The 14,100-nt window shown below is 37.2% G+C and overlaps 5 non-coding genes across 5 annotated transcripts; all 5 read left to right on the top strand.

Moving 5' to 3' along the window:
- Window positions 1-3,764: 3,764 nt before the first annotated feature.
- TRNAR-UCU (transfer RNA arginine (anticodon UCU)) lies at window positions 3,765-3,855 on the top strand. Its single transcript is given in 2 exon segments — window positions 3,765-3,801; window positions 3,820-3,855. It is a non-coding gene; the product is annotated as a tRNA-Arg (tRNA).
- Window positions 3,856-5,372: 1,517 nt separating this feature from the next.
- Window positions 5,373-5,445, top strand: TRNAK-UUU (transfer RNA lysine (anticodon UUU)). Its single transcript has one exon. It is a non-coding gene; the product is annotated as a tRNA-Lys (tRNA).
- A 327-nt stretch (window positions 5,446-5,772) lies between these two features.
- On the top strand, window positions 5,773-5,863 carry TRNAR-UCU (transfer RNA arginine (anticodon UCU)). The gene is given in 2 exon segments: window positions 5,773-5,809; window positions 5,828-5,863. It is a non-coding gene; the product is annotated as a tRNA-Arg (tRNA).
- A 3,929-nt stretch (window positions 5,864-9,792) lies between these two features.
- On the top strand, window positions 9,793-9,883 carry TRNAR-UCU (transfer RNA arginine (anticodon UCU)). Its single transcript is given in 2 exon segments — window positions 9,793-9,829; window positions 9,848-9,883. It is a non-coding gene; the product is annotated as a tRNA-Arg (tRNA).
- A 3,929-nt stretch (window positions 9,884-13,812) lies between these two features.
- Window positions 13,813-13,903, top strand: TRNAR-UCU (transfer RNA arginine (anticodon UCU)). Its single transcript is given in 2 exon segments — window positions 13,813-13,849; window positions 13,868-13,903. It is a non-coding gene; the product is annotated as a tRNA-Arg (tRNA).
- The last annotated feature ends 197 nt before the right edge of the window (window positions 13,904-14,100 follow it).

Below are 14,100 nucleotides of genomic sequence, written 5' to 3'. Positions count from 1 at the left end.
AATGTAATTTACTCAGAAGTAAGATTTTGGGCCCTTCCTTAATTTTACAATGTCAATAAAAACATATGACTTCTAAGTCAGCAAAAAAAATGAGATAGTAGCAATTTCAGGACTTACAATAAGGTTAAATTTACTGAAGAGATTTCAAATGCTTGAAGTACCAATTCATTATTATATTCCGCGTATTCAGTACTTAATACCGGCAACCATCTTAAGAAACGTAGTGATAGTTGGGACACTTCCAAATGTTGATAAGGTCATTTTGTGGAGCGGCCTCTCCGAGCCTGGATAGCTCAGTCGGGAGAGCATCAGTCTTTTAATCTGAGGGCCCAGGGTTCAAGTCCCTGTTCAGGCGGCTTGGTTAAAGAAAAGGTATATCAATTGCATACTCTTTTCAGGATCCAATGAATGGGGAGTCCTATTCGAGATGTTTCAAAAAAGTCTTAATCAAGTCATTACATACCCATCTGTCTTCTACATTCTTTGACAAGGGTTAAGAAGACTTACCCAAACTGTATCATGTAGTTTGTTGATTATCTTTTACCCAATTCAATGTTCAAAATGTAAGGTAGTGTCCGATTAACTTGATAAAGTTGGTCAACAGCTGATAGGTCATCTTTTTATTTGTGAATCTCTGATCACCGTGTTGAATCAGGTCGGATCTCTAGTGCAATGGATAGCGGCTTGGAGTCCTAGACGAATGTAGCAAAAGCATTCAAAGGCTTTGTGTTCAAACACCAGCTGGGTCAATTTTATCCCTCCTCTTATTTTATAACTAATTGAAGCAGTAACAAGCAATGCCTGCGTCTGCATCACCAGAAACATTTACCAAAATGGCAGTGAAAGAAAGTCTACTTAAACAGAGACTGTTTGCTTTGAAAACATTGCATAATCTATGCCCAAGAGGAAGTTCCCAAAGAAACTGCTGAAAATGTATGTAATTTAGTAGGTAGTAATAGTATTTGGCACTTTATTGATTTCACAAGGTCATTTTAGACACATGATTTCTAAGTCAGCCGAAAATGAGATAGTACAAATTTCAGGATTTAAAATGGATTACGTGTGCTGCTGAAATTTCAAATGCTTAACACCTTCAATGCTACAGGAGATTTTCCTCCTGTGCTGAATGATCTGTAAATCCATTGTTCATGACGAGCTCAGCTCGTCATAAGCACACGACAAGTGTACTGCACGACGAGCTGAGCTCGTCATGAGCATGGAAGGGATTAAAACATCAATTTGTTATTAAACTCTACAAATTTGATTGCTAATATATGTAACCATATTAATACACAGAGTGTAGGTCAGTGTACGTCCACATTTGTTTAGCTGATTTTAAGACAGAGTATAGCAGAGCCTGGATAGCTCAGTCCGTAGAGCATCAGACTTTTAATCTGAGGGTACAGGGTTCAAGTCCCTGTTTAGGCGGTTGCTTCCTTTAAAGAAAAATTACTCTAATTGGATGCTCTTTTTGTGTTCCCCTGCATGACGAATAAGATATTCCATTACTAAAATTGCAAAAACGTCTTTCATGGAGTTGTGAAATGCACATCTGCCTCATATATCATGTGCCATTTGACTAAACTTAAGTCGTACGTAGACTTACCTAAGGTATCATGTAACTTGAGACGGTGAATATAATTTCCCCAATTAAATATTCAAAATAAATCCATGGTTATAGTATCAAATGAACTTTATAAAGCTGATCAACATTATTTCATTTCAGAATATCTCTGCACCTAATCAGATCGTATTGGCTCTGTGGCGCAATGGATAGCGCATTGGACTTCTAGGTGAATGTAAAAAAGATATTCAAAGGTTGTGGTTTCAAATCCCACCAGGGTCAGTTTTATCCCTATTTACTTCATAACTGTTTAAAAGAGTAATAAACAGTGCATGCATGCTTCTGCTTCACCAAAAAGGGCAGTGAAAGGAAGTCTATTTTAAATAGATACTATTCAAATTACGCAATCTTTGCAGAAGAGGAAATTGTCAGCTGTACTTATGAAAATGTAATTTACTCAGAAGTAAGTTTTTGGGCCCTTCCTTCATTTTACAATGTCAATAAAAACATATGACTTCTAAGTCAGCAAAAAAAATTAGATAGTAGCAATTTCAGGACTTACAATAAGGTTACATTTACTGAAGAGATTTCAAATGCTTGAAGTACCAATTCATTATTATATTCCGCGTATTCAGTACTTAATACCGGCAACCATCTTAAGAAACGTAGTGATAGTTGGGACACTTCCAAATGTTGATAAGGTCATTTTGTGGAGCGGCCTCTCCGAGCCTGGATAGCTCAGTCGGGAGAGCATCAGTCTTTTAATCTGAGGGCCCAGGGTTCAAGTCCCTGTTCAGGCGGCTTGGTTAAAGAAAAGGTATATCAATTGCATACTCTTTTCAGGATCCAATGAATGGGGAGTCCTATTAGAGATGTTTCAAAAAAGTCTTAATCAAGTCATTACATACCCATCTGTCTTCTACATTCTTTGACAAGGGTTAAGAAGACTTACCCAAACTGTATCATGTAGTTTGTTGATTATCTTTTAACCAATTCAATGTTCAAAATGTAAGGTAGTGTCCGATTAACTTGATAAAGTTGGTCAACAGCTGATAGGTCATCTTTTTATTTGTGAATCTCTGATCACCGTGTTGAATCAGGTCGGATCTCTAGTGCAATGGATAGCGGCTTGGAGTCCTAGACGAATGTAGCAAAAGCATTCAAAGGCTTTGTGTTCAAACACCAGCTGGGTCAATTTTATCCCTCCTCTTATTTTATAACTAATTGAAACAGTAACAAGCAATGCCTGCGTCTGCATCACCAGAAACATTTACCAAAATGGCAGTGAAAGAAAGTCTACTTAAACAGAGTGTGTTTGCTTTGAAAACACTGCATAATCTATGCCCAAGAGGAAGTTCCCAAAGAAACTGCTGAAAATGTATGTAATTTAGTAGGTAGTAATAGTATTTGGCACTTTATTGATTTCACAAGGTCATTTTAGACACATGATTTCTAAGTCAGCCGAAAATGAGATAGTACAAATTTCAGGATTTAAAATGGATTACGTGTGCTGCTGAAATTTCAAATGCTTAACACCTTCAATGCTACAGGAGATTTTCCTCCTGTGCTGAATGATCTGTAAATCCATTGTTCATGACGAGCTCAGCTCGTCATAAGCACACGACAAGTGTACTGCACGACGAGCTGAGCTCGTCATGAGCATGGAAGGGGTTAAAACATCAATTTGTTATTAAACTCTACAAATTTGATTGCTAATATATGTAACCATATTAATACACAGAGTGTAGGTCAGTGTACGTCCACATTTGTTTAGCTGATTTTAAGACAGAGTATAGCAGAGCCTGGATAGCTCAGTCCGTAGAGCATCAGACTTTTAATCTGAGGGTCCAGGGTTCAAGTCCCTGTTTAGGCGGTTGCTTCCTTTAAAGAAAAATTACTCTAATTGGATGCTCTTTTTGTGTTCCCCTGCATGACGAATAAGATATTCCATTACTAAAATTGCAAAAACGTCTTTCATGGAGTTGTGAAATGCACATCTGCCTCATATATCATGTGCCATTTGACTAAACTTAAGTCGTACGTAGACTTACCTAAGGTATCATGTAACTTGAGACGGTGAATATAATTTCCCCAATTCAATATTCAAAATAAATCCATGGTTATAGTATCAAATGAACTTTATAAAGCTGATCAACATTATTTCATTTCAGAATATCTCTGCACCTAATCAGAGCGTATTGGCTCTGTGGCGCAATGGATAGCGCATTGGACTTCTAGGTGAATGTAAAAAAGATATTCAAAGGTTGTGGGTTCAAATCCCACCAGAGTCAGTTTTATCCCTATTTACTTCATAACTGTTTAAAAGAGTAATAAACAGTGCATGCATGCTTCTGCTTCACCAAAAAGGGCAGTGAAAGGAAGTCTATTTTAAATAGATACTATTCAAGTTACGCAATCTTTGCAGAAGAGGAAATTGGCAGCTGTACTTATGAAAATGTAATTTACTCAGAAGTAAGATTTTGGGCCCTTCCTTAATTTTACAATGTCAATAAAAACATATGAATTCTAAGTCAGCAAAAAAAATGAGATAGTAGCAATTTCAGGACTTACAATAAGGTTAAATTTACTGAAGAGATTTCAAATGCTTGAAGTACCAATTCATTATTATATTCCGCGTATTCAGTACTTAATACCGGCAACCATCTTAAGAAACGTAGTGATAGTTGGGACACTTCCAAATGTTGATAAGGTCATTTTGTGGAGCGCCCTCTCCGAGCCTGGATAGCTCAGTCGGGAGAGCATCAGACTTTTAATCTGAGGGCCCAGGGTTCAAGTCCCTGTTCAGGCGGCTTGGTTAAAAAAAGGTATATCAATTGCATACTCTTTTCAGGATCCAATGAATGGGGAGTCCTATTAGAGATGTTTCAAAAAAGTCTTAATCAAGTCATTACATACCCATCTGTCTTCTACATTCTTTGACAAGGGTTAAGAAGACTTACCCAAACTGTATCATGTAGTTTGTTGATTATCTTTTACCCAATTCAATGTTCAAAATGTAAGGTAGTGTCCGATTAACTTGATAAAGTTGGTCAACAGCTGATAGGTCATCTTTTTATTTGTGAATCTCTGATCACCGTGTTGAATCAGGTCGGATCTCTAGTGCAATGGATAGCGGCTTGGAGTCCTAGACGAATGTAGCAAAAGCATTCAAAGGCTTTGTGTTCAAACACCAGCTGGGTCAATTTTATCCCTCCTCTTATTTTATAACTAATTGAAACAGTAACAAGCAATGCCTGCGTCTGCATCACCAGAAACATTTACCAAAATGGCAGTGAAAGAAAGTCTACTTAAACAGAGACTGTTTGCTTTGAAAACATTGCATAATCTATGCCCAAGAGGAAATTCCCAAAGATACTGCTGAAAATGTATGTAATGTAGTAGGTAGTAATAGTATTTGGCACTTTATTGATTTCACAATGTCATTTTAGACACATGATTTCTAAGTCAGCCGAAAATGAGATAGTACAAATTTCAGGATTTAAAATGGATTACGTGTGCTGCTGAAATTTCAAATGCTTAACACCTTCAATGCTACAGGAGATTTTCCTCCTGTGCTGAATGATCTGTAAATCCATTGTTCATGACGAGCTCAGCTCGTCATAAGCACACGACAAGTGTACTGCACGAAGAGCTGAGCTCGTCATGAGCATGGAAGGGGTTAAAACATCAATTTGTTATTAAACTCTACAAATTTGATTGCTAATATATGTAACCATATTAATACATAGAGTGTAGGTCAGTGTACGTCCACATTTGTTTAGCTGATTTTAAGACAGAGTATAGCAGAGCCTGGATAGCTCAGTCGGTAGAGCATCAGACTTTTAATCTGAGGGTCCAGGGTTCAAGTCCCTGTTCAGGCGGTTGCTTCCTTTAAAGAAAAATTACTCTAATTGGATGCTCTTTTTGTGTTCCCCTGCATGACGAATAAGATATTCCATTACTAAAATTGCAAAAACGTCTTTCATGGAGTTGTGAAATGCACATCTGCCTCATATATCATGTGCCATTTGACTAAACTTAAGTCGTACGTAGACTTACCTAAGGTATCATGTAACTTGAGACGGTGAATATAATTTCCCCAATTCAATATTCAAAATAAATCCATGGTTATAGTATCAAATGAACTTTATAAAGCTGATCAACATTATTTCATTTCAGAATATCTCTGCACCTAATTAGAGCGTATTGGCTCTGTGGCGCAATGGATAGCGCATTGGACTTCTCGGTGAATGTAAAAAAGATATTCAAAGGTTGTGGGTTCGAATCCCACCAGAGTCAGTTTTATCCCTATTTATTTCATAACTGTTTAAAAGAGTAATAAACAGTGCATGCATGATTCTGCTTCACCAAAAAGGGCAGTGAAAGGAAGTCTATTTTAAATAGATCCTATTCAAATTACGCAATCTTTGCAGAAGAGGAAATTGGCAGCTGTACTTATGAAAATGTAATTTACTCAGAAGTAAGATTTTGGGCCCTTCCTTAATTTTACAATGTCAATAAAAACATATGACTTCTAAGTCAGCAAAAAAAATGAGATAGTAGCAATTTCAGGACTTACAATAAGGTTAAATTTACTGAAGAGATTTCAAATGCTTGAAGTACCAATTCATTATTATATTCCGCGTATTCAGTACTTAATACCGGCAACCATCTTAAGAAACGTAGTGATAGTTGGGACACTTCCAAATGTTGATAAGGTCATTTTGTGGAGTGGCCTCTCCGAGCCTGGATAGCTCAGTCGGGAGAGCATCAGTCTTTTAATCTGAGGGCCCAGGGTTCAAGTCCCTGTTCAGGCGGCTTGGTTAAAGAAAAGGTATATCAATTGCATACTCTTTTCAGGATCCAATGAATGGGGAGTCCTATTCGAGATGTTTCAAAAAAGTCTTAATCAAGTCATTACATACCCATCTGTCTTCTACATTCTTTGACAAGGGTTAAGAAGACTTACCCAAACTGTATCATGTAGTTTGTTGATTATCTTTTACCCAATTCAATGTTCAAAATGTAAGGTAGTGTCCGATTAACTTGATAAAGTTGGTCAACAGCTGATAGGTCATCTTTTTATTTGTGAATCTCTGATCACCGTGTTGAATCAGGTCGGATCTCTAGTGCAATGGATAGCGGCTTGGAGTCCTAGACGAATGTAGCAAAAGCATTCAAAGGCTTTGTGTTCAAACACCAGCTGGGTCAATTTTATCCCTCCTCTTATTTTATAACTAATTGAAGCAGTAACAAGCAATGCCTGCGTCTGCATCACCAGAAACATTTACCAAAATGGCAGTGAAAGAAAGTCTACTTAAACAGAGACTGTTTGCTTTGAAAACATTGCATAATCTATGCCCAAGAGGAAGTTCCCAAAGAAACTGCTGAAAATGTATGTAATTTAGTAGGTAGTAATAGTATTTGGCACTTTATTGATTTCACAAGGTCATTTTAGACACATGATTTCTAAGTCAGCCGAAAATGAGATAGTACAAATTTCAGGATTTAAAATGGATTACGTGTGCTGCTGAAATTTCAAATGCTTAACACCTTCAATGCTACAGGAGATTTTCCTCCTGTGCTGAATGATCTGTAAATCCATTGTTCATGACGAGCTCAGCTCGTCATAAGCACACGACAAGTGTACTGCACGACGAGCTGAGCTCGTCATGAGCATGGAAGGGATTAAAACATCAATTTGTTATTAAACTCTACAAATTTGATTGCTAATATATGTAACCATATTAATACACAGAGTGTAGGTCAGTGTACGTCCACATTTGTTTAGCTGATTTTTAGACAGAGTATAGCAGAGCCTGGATAGCTCAGTCCGTAGAGCATCAGACTTTTAATCTGAGGGTCCAGGGTTCAAGTCCCTGTTTAGGCGGTTGCTTCCTTTAAAGAAAAATTACTCTAATTGGATGCTCTTTTTGTGTTCCCCTGCATGACGAATAAGATATTCCATTACTAAAATTGCAAAAACGTCTTTCATGGAGTTGTGAAATGCACATCTGCCTCATATATCATGTGCCATTTGACTAAACTTAAGTCGTACGTAGACTTACCTAAGGTATCATGTAACTTGAGACGGTGAATATAATTTCCCCAATTCAATATTCAAAATAAATCCATGGTTATAGTATCAAATGAACTTTATAAAGCTGATCAACATTATTTCATTTCAGAATATCTCTGCACCTAATCAGAGCGTATTGGCTCTGTGGCGCAATGGATAGCGCATTGGACTTCTAGGTGAATGTAAAAAAGATATTCAAAGGTTGTGGTTTCAAATCCCACCAGAGTCAGTTTTATCCCTATTTACTTCATAACTGTTTAAAAGAGTAATAAACAGTGCATGCATGCTTCTGCTTCACCAAAAAGGGCAGTGAAAGGAAGTCTATTTTAAATAGATACTATTCAAATTACGCAATCTTTGCAGAAGAGGAAATTGTCAGCTGTACTTATGAAAATGTAATTTACTCAGAAGTAAGTTTTTGGGCCCTTCCTTCATTTTACAATGTCAATAAAAACATATGACTTCTAAGTCAGCAAAAAAAATTAGATAGTAGCAATTTCAGGACTTACAATAAGGTTACATTTACTGAAGAGATTTCAAATGCTTGAAGTACCAATTCATTATTATATTCCGCGTATTCAGTACTTAATACCGGCAACCATCTTAAGAAACGTAGTGATAGTTGGGACACTTCCAAATGTTGATAAGGTCATTTTGTGGAGCGGCCTCTCCGAGCCTGGATAGCTCAGTCGGGAGAGCATCAGTCTTTTAATCTGAGGGCCCAGGGTTCAAGTCCCTGTTCAGGCGGCTTGGTTAAAGAAAAGGTATATCAATTGCATACTCTTTTCAGGATCCAATGAATGGGGAGTCCTATTAGAGATGTTTCAAAAAAGTCTTAATCAAGTCATTACATACCCATCTGTCTTCTACATTCTTTGACAAGGGTTAAGAAGACTTACCCAAACTGTATCATGTAGTTTGTTGATTATCTTTTAACCAATTCAATGTTCAAAATGTAAGGTAGTGTCCGATTAACTTGATAAAGTTGGTCAACAGCTGATAGGTCATCTTTTTATTTGTGAATCTCTGATCACCGTGTTGAATCAGGTCGGATCTCTAGTGCAATGGATAGCGGCTTGGAGTCCTAGACGAATGTAGCAAAAGCATTCAAAGGCTTTGTGTTCAAACACCAGCTGGGTCAATTTTATCCCTCCTCTTATTTTATAACTAATTGAAACAGTAACAAGCAATGCCTGCGTCTGCATCACCAGAAACATTTACCAAAATGGCAGTGAAAGAAAGTCTACTTAAACAGAGTGTGTTTGCTTTGAAAACACTGCATAATCTATGCCCAAGAGGAAGTTCCCAAAGAAACTGCTGAAAATGTATGTAATTTAGTAGGTAGTAATAGTATTTGGCACTTTATTGATTTCACAAGGTCATTTTAGACACATGATTTCTAAGTCAGCCGAAAATGAGATAGTACAAATTTCAGGATTTAAAATGGATTACGTGTGCTGCTGAAATTTCAAATGCTTAACACCTTCAATGCTACAGGAGATTTTCCTCCTGTGCTGAATGATCTGTAAATCCATTGTTCATGACGAGCTCAGCTCGTCATAAGCACACGACAAGTGTACTGCACCACGAGCTGAGCTCGTCATGAGCATGGAAGGGGTTAAAACATCAATTTGTTATTAAACTCTACAAATTTGATTGCTAATATATGTAACCATATTAATACACAGAGTGTAGGTCAGTGTACGTCCACATTTGTTTAGCTGATTTTAAGACAGAGTATAGCAGAGCCTGGATAGCTCAGTCGGTAGAGCATCAGACTTTTAATCTGAGAGTCCAGGGTTCAAGTCCCTGTTCAGGCGGTTGCTTCCTTTAAAGAAAAATTACTCTAATTGGATGCTCTTTTTGTGTTCCCCTGCATGACGAAAATAAGATATTCCATTACTAAAATTGCAAAAACGTCTTTCATGGAGTTGTGAAATGCACATCTGCCTCATATATCATGTGCCATTTGACTAAACTTAAGTCGTACGTAGACTTACCTAAGGTATCATGTAACTTGAGACGGTGAATATAATTTCCCCAATTCAATATTCAAAATAAATCCATGGTTATAGTATCAAATGAACTTTATAAAGCTGATCAACATTATTTCATTTCAGAATATCTCTGCACCTAATCAGAACGTATTGGCTCTGTGGCGCAATGGATAGCGCATTGGACTTCTAGGTGAATGTAAAAAAGATATTCAAAGGTTGTGGGTTCGAATCCCACCAGAGTCAGTTTTATCCCTATTTACTTCATAACTGTTTAAAAGAGTAATAAACAGTGCATGCATGCTTCTGCTTCACCAAAAAGGGCAGTGAAAGGAAGTCTATTTTAAATAGATACTATTCAAATTACGCAATCTTTGCAGAAGAGGAAATTGGCAGCTGTACTTATGAAAATGTAATTTACTCAGAAGTAAGATTTTGGGCCCTTCCTTAATTTTACAATGTCAATAAAAACATATGAATTCTAAGTCAGCAAAAAAAATGAGATAGTAGCAATTTCAGGACTTACAATAAGGTTAAATTTACTGAAGAGATTTCAAATGCTTGAAGTACCAATTCATTATTATATTCCGCGTATTCAGTACTTAATACCGGCAACCATCTTAAGAAACGTAGTGATAGTTGGGACACTTCCAAATGTTGATAAGGTCATTTTGTGGAGTGACCTGTCCGAGCCTGGGTAGCTCAGTCGGGAGAGCATCAGACTTTTAATCTGAGGGCCCAGGGTTCAAGTCCCTGTTCAGGCGGCTTGGTTAAAGAAAAGGTATATCAATTGCATACTCTTTTCAGGATCCAATGAATGGGGAGTCCTATTAGAGATGTTTCAAAAAAGTCTTAATCAAGTCATTACATACCCATCTGTCTTCTACATTCTTTGACAAGGGTTAAGAAGACTTACCCAAACTGTATCATGTAGTTTGTTGATTATCTTTTACCCAATTCAATGTTCAAAATGTAAGGTAGTGTCCGATTAACTTGATAAAGTTGGTCAACAGCTGATAGGTCATCTTTTTATTTGTGAATCTCTGATCACCGTGTTGAATCAGGTCGGATCTCTAGTGCAATGGATAGCGGCTTGGAGTCCTAGACGAATGTAGCAAAAGCATTCAAAGGCTTTGTGTTCAAACACCAGCTGGGTCAATTTTATCCCTCCTCTTATTTTATAACTAATTGAAGCAGTAACAAGCAATGCCTGCGTCTGCATCACCAGAAACATTTACCAAAATGGCAGTGAAAGAAAGTCTACTTAAACAGAGACTGTTTGCTTTGAAAACATTGCATAATCTATGCCCAAGAGGAAGTTCCCAAAGAAACTGCTGAAAATGTATGTAATTTAGTAGGTAGTAATAGTATTTGGCACTTTATTGATTTCACAAGGTCATTTTAGACACATGATTTCTAAGTCAGCCGAAAATGAGATAGTACAAATTTCAGGATTTAAAATGGATTACGTGTGCTGCTGAAATTTCAAATGCTTAACACCTTCAATGCTACAGGAGATTTTCCTCCTGTGCTGAATGATCTGTAAATCCATTGTTCATGACGAGCTCAGCTCGTCATAAGCACACGACAAGTGTACTGCACGACGAGCTGAGCTCGTCATGAGCATGGAAGGGATTAAAACATCAATTTGTTATTAAACTCTACAAATTTGATTGCTAATATATGTAACCATATTAATACACAGAGTGTAGGTCAGTGTACGTCCACATTTGTTTAGCTGATTTTTAGACAGAGTATAGCAGAGCCTGGATAGCTCAGTCCGTAGAGCATCAGACTTTTAATCTGAGGGTCCAGGGTTCAAGTCCCTGTTTAGGCGGTTGCTTCCTTTAAAGAAAAATTACTCTAATTGGATGCTCTTTTTGTGTTCCCCTGCATGACGAATAAGATATTCCATTACTAAAATTGCAAAAACGTCTTTCATGGAGTTGTGAAATGCACATCTGCCTCATATATCATGTGCCATTTGACTAAACTTAAGTCGTACGTAGACTTACCTAAGGTATCATGTAACTTGAGACGGTGAATATAATTTCCCCAATTCAATATTCAAAATAAATCCATGGTTATAGTATCAAATGAACTTTATAAAGCTGATCAACATTATTTCATTTCAGAATATCTCTGCACCTAATCAGAGCGTATTGGCTCTGTGGCGCAATGGATAGCGCATTGGACTTCTAGGTGAATGTAAAAAAGATATTCAAAGGTTGTGGTTTCAAATCCCACCAGAGTCAGTTTTATCCCTATTTACTTCATAACTGTTTAAAAGAGTAATAAACAGTGCATGCATGCTTCTGCTTCACCAAAAAGGGCAGTGAAAGGAAGTCTATTTTAAATAGATACTATTCAAATTACGCAATCTTTGCAGAAGAGGAAATTGTCAGCTGTACTTATGAAAATGTAATTTACTCAGAAGTAAGTTTTTGGGCCCTTCCTTCATTTTACAATGTCAATAAAAACATATGACTTCTAAGTCAGCAAAAAAAATTAGATAGTAGCAATTTCAGGACTTACAATAAGGTTACATTTACTGAAGAGATTTCAAATGCTTGAAGTACCAATTCATTATTATATTCCGCGTATTCAGTACTTAATACCGGCAACCATCTTAAGAAACGTAGTGATAGTTGGGACACTTCCAAATGTTGATAAGGTCATTTTGTGGAGCGGCCTCTCCGAGCCTGGATAGCTCAGTCGGGAGAGCATCAGTCTTTTAATCTGAGGGCCCAGGGTTCAAGTCCCTGTTCAGGCGGCTTGGTTAAAGAAAAGGTATATCAATTGCATACTCTTTTCAGGATCCAATGAATGGGGAGTCCTATTAGAGATGTTTCAAAAAAGTCTTAATCAAGTCATTACATACCCATCTGTCTTCTACATTCTTTGACAAGGGTTAAGAAGACTTACCCAAACTGTATCATGTAGTTTGTTGATTATCTTTTAACCAATTCAATGTTCAAAATGTAAGGTAGTGTCCGATTAACTTGATAAAGTTGGTCAACAGCTGATAGGTCATCTTTTTATTTGTGAATCTCTGATCACCGTGTTGAATCAGGTCGGATCTCTAGTGCAATGGATAGCGGCTTGGAGTCCTAGACGAATGTAGCAAAAGCATTCAAAGGCTTTGTGTTCAAACACCAGCTGGGTCAATTTTATCCCTCCTCTTATTTTATAACTAATTGAAACAGTAACAAGCAATGCCTGCGTCTGCATCACCAGAAACATTTACCAAAATGGCAGTGAAAGAAAGTCTACTTAAACAGAGTGTGTTTGCTTTGAAAACACTGCATAATCTATGCCCAAGAGGAAGTTCCCAAAGAAACTGCTGAAAATGTATGTAATTTAGTAGGTAGTAATAGTATTTGGCACTTTATTGATTTCACAAGGTCATTTTAGACACATGATTTCTAAGTCAGCCGAAAATGAGATAGTACAAATTTCAGGATTTAAAATGGATTACGTGTGCTGCTGAAATTTCAAATGCTTAACACCTTCAATGCTACAGGAGATTTTCCTCCTGTGCTGAATGATCTGTAAATCCATTGTTCATGACGAGCTCAGCTCGTCATAAGCACACGACAAGTGTACTGCACCACGAGCTGAGCTCGTCATGAGCATGGAAGGGGTTAAAACATCAATTTGTTATTAAACTCTACAAATTTGATTGCTAATATATGTAACCATATTAATACACAGAGTGTAGGTCAGTGTACGTCCACATTTGTTTAGCTGATTTTAAGACAGAGTATAGCAGAGCCTGGATAGCTCAGTCGGTAGAGCATCAGACTTTTAATCTGAGAGTCCAGGGTTCAAGTCCCTGTTCAGGCGGTTGCTTCCTTTAAAGAAAAATTACTCTAATTGGATGCTCTTTTTGTGTTCCCCTGCATGACGAAAATAAGATATTCCATTACTAAAATTGCAAAAACGTCTTTCATGGAGTTGTGAAATGCACATCTGCCTCATATATCATGTGCCATTTGACTAAACTTAAGTCGTACGTAGACTTACCTAAGGTATCATGTAACTTGAGACGGTGAATATAATTTCCCCAATTCAATATTCAAAATAAATCCATGGTTATAGTATCAAATGAACTTTATAAAGCTGATCAACATTATTTCATTTCAGAATATCTCTGCACCTAATCAGAACGTATTGGCTCTGTGGCGCAATGGATAGCGCATTGGACTTCTAGGTGAATGTAAAAAAGATATTCAAAGGTTGTGGGTTCGAATCCCACCAGAGTCAGTTTTATCCCTATTTACTTCATAACTGTTTAAAAGAGTAATAAACAGTGCATGCATGCTTCTGCTTCACCAAAAAGGGCAGTGAAAGGAAGTCTATTTTAAATAGATACTATTCAAATTACGCAATCTTTGCAGAAGAGGAAATTGGCAGCTGTACTTATGAAAATGTAATTTACTCAGAAGTAAGATTTTGGGCCC

Source organism: Lissotriton helveticus, chromosome 1_1, assembly GCF_964261635.1.
Source record: "Lissotriton helveticus chromosome 1_1, aLisHel1.1, whole genome shotgun sequence".
Taxonomy (NCBI): Eukaryota; Metazoa; Chordata; class Amphibia; order Caudata; family Salamandridae; genus Lissotriton; species Lissotriton helveticus.
Note: the sequence above shows the minus strand (reverse complement) of the source record. Positions and strands in the feature narration are given on the sequence as shown.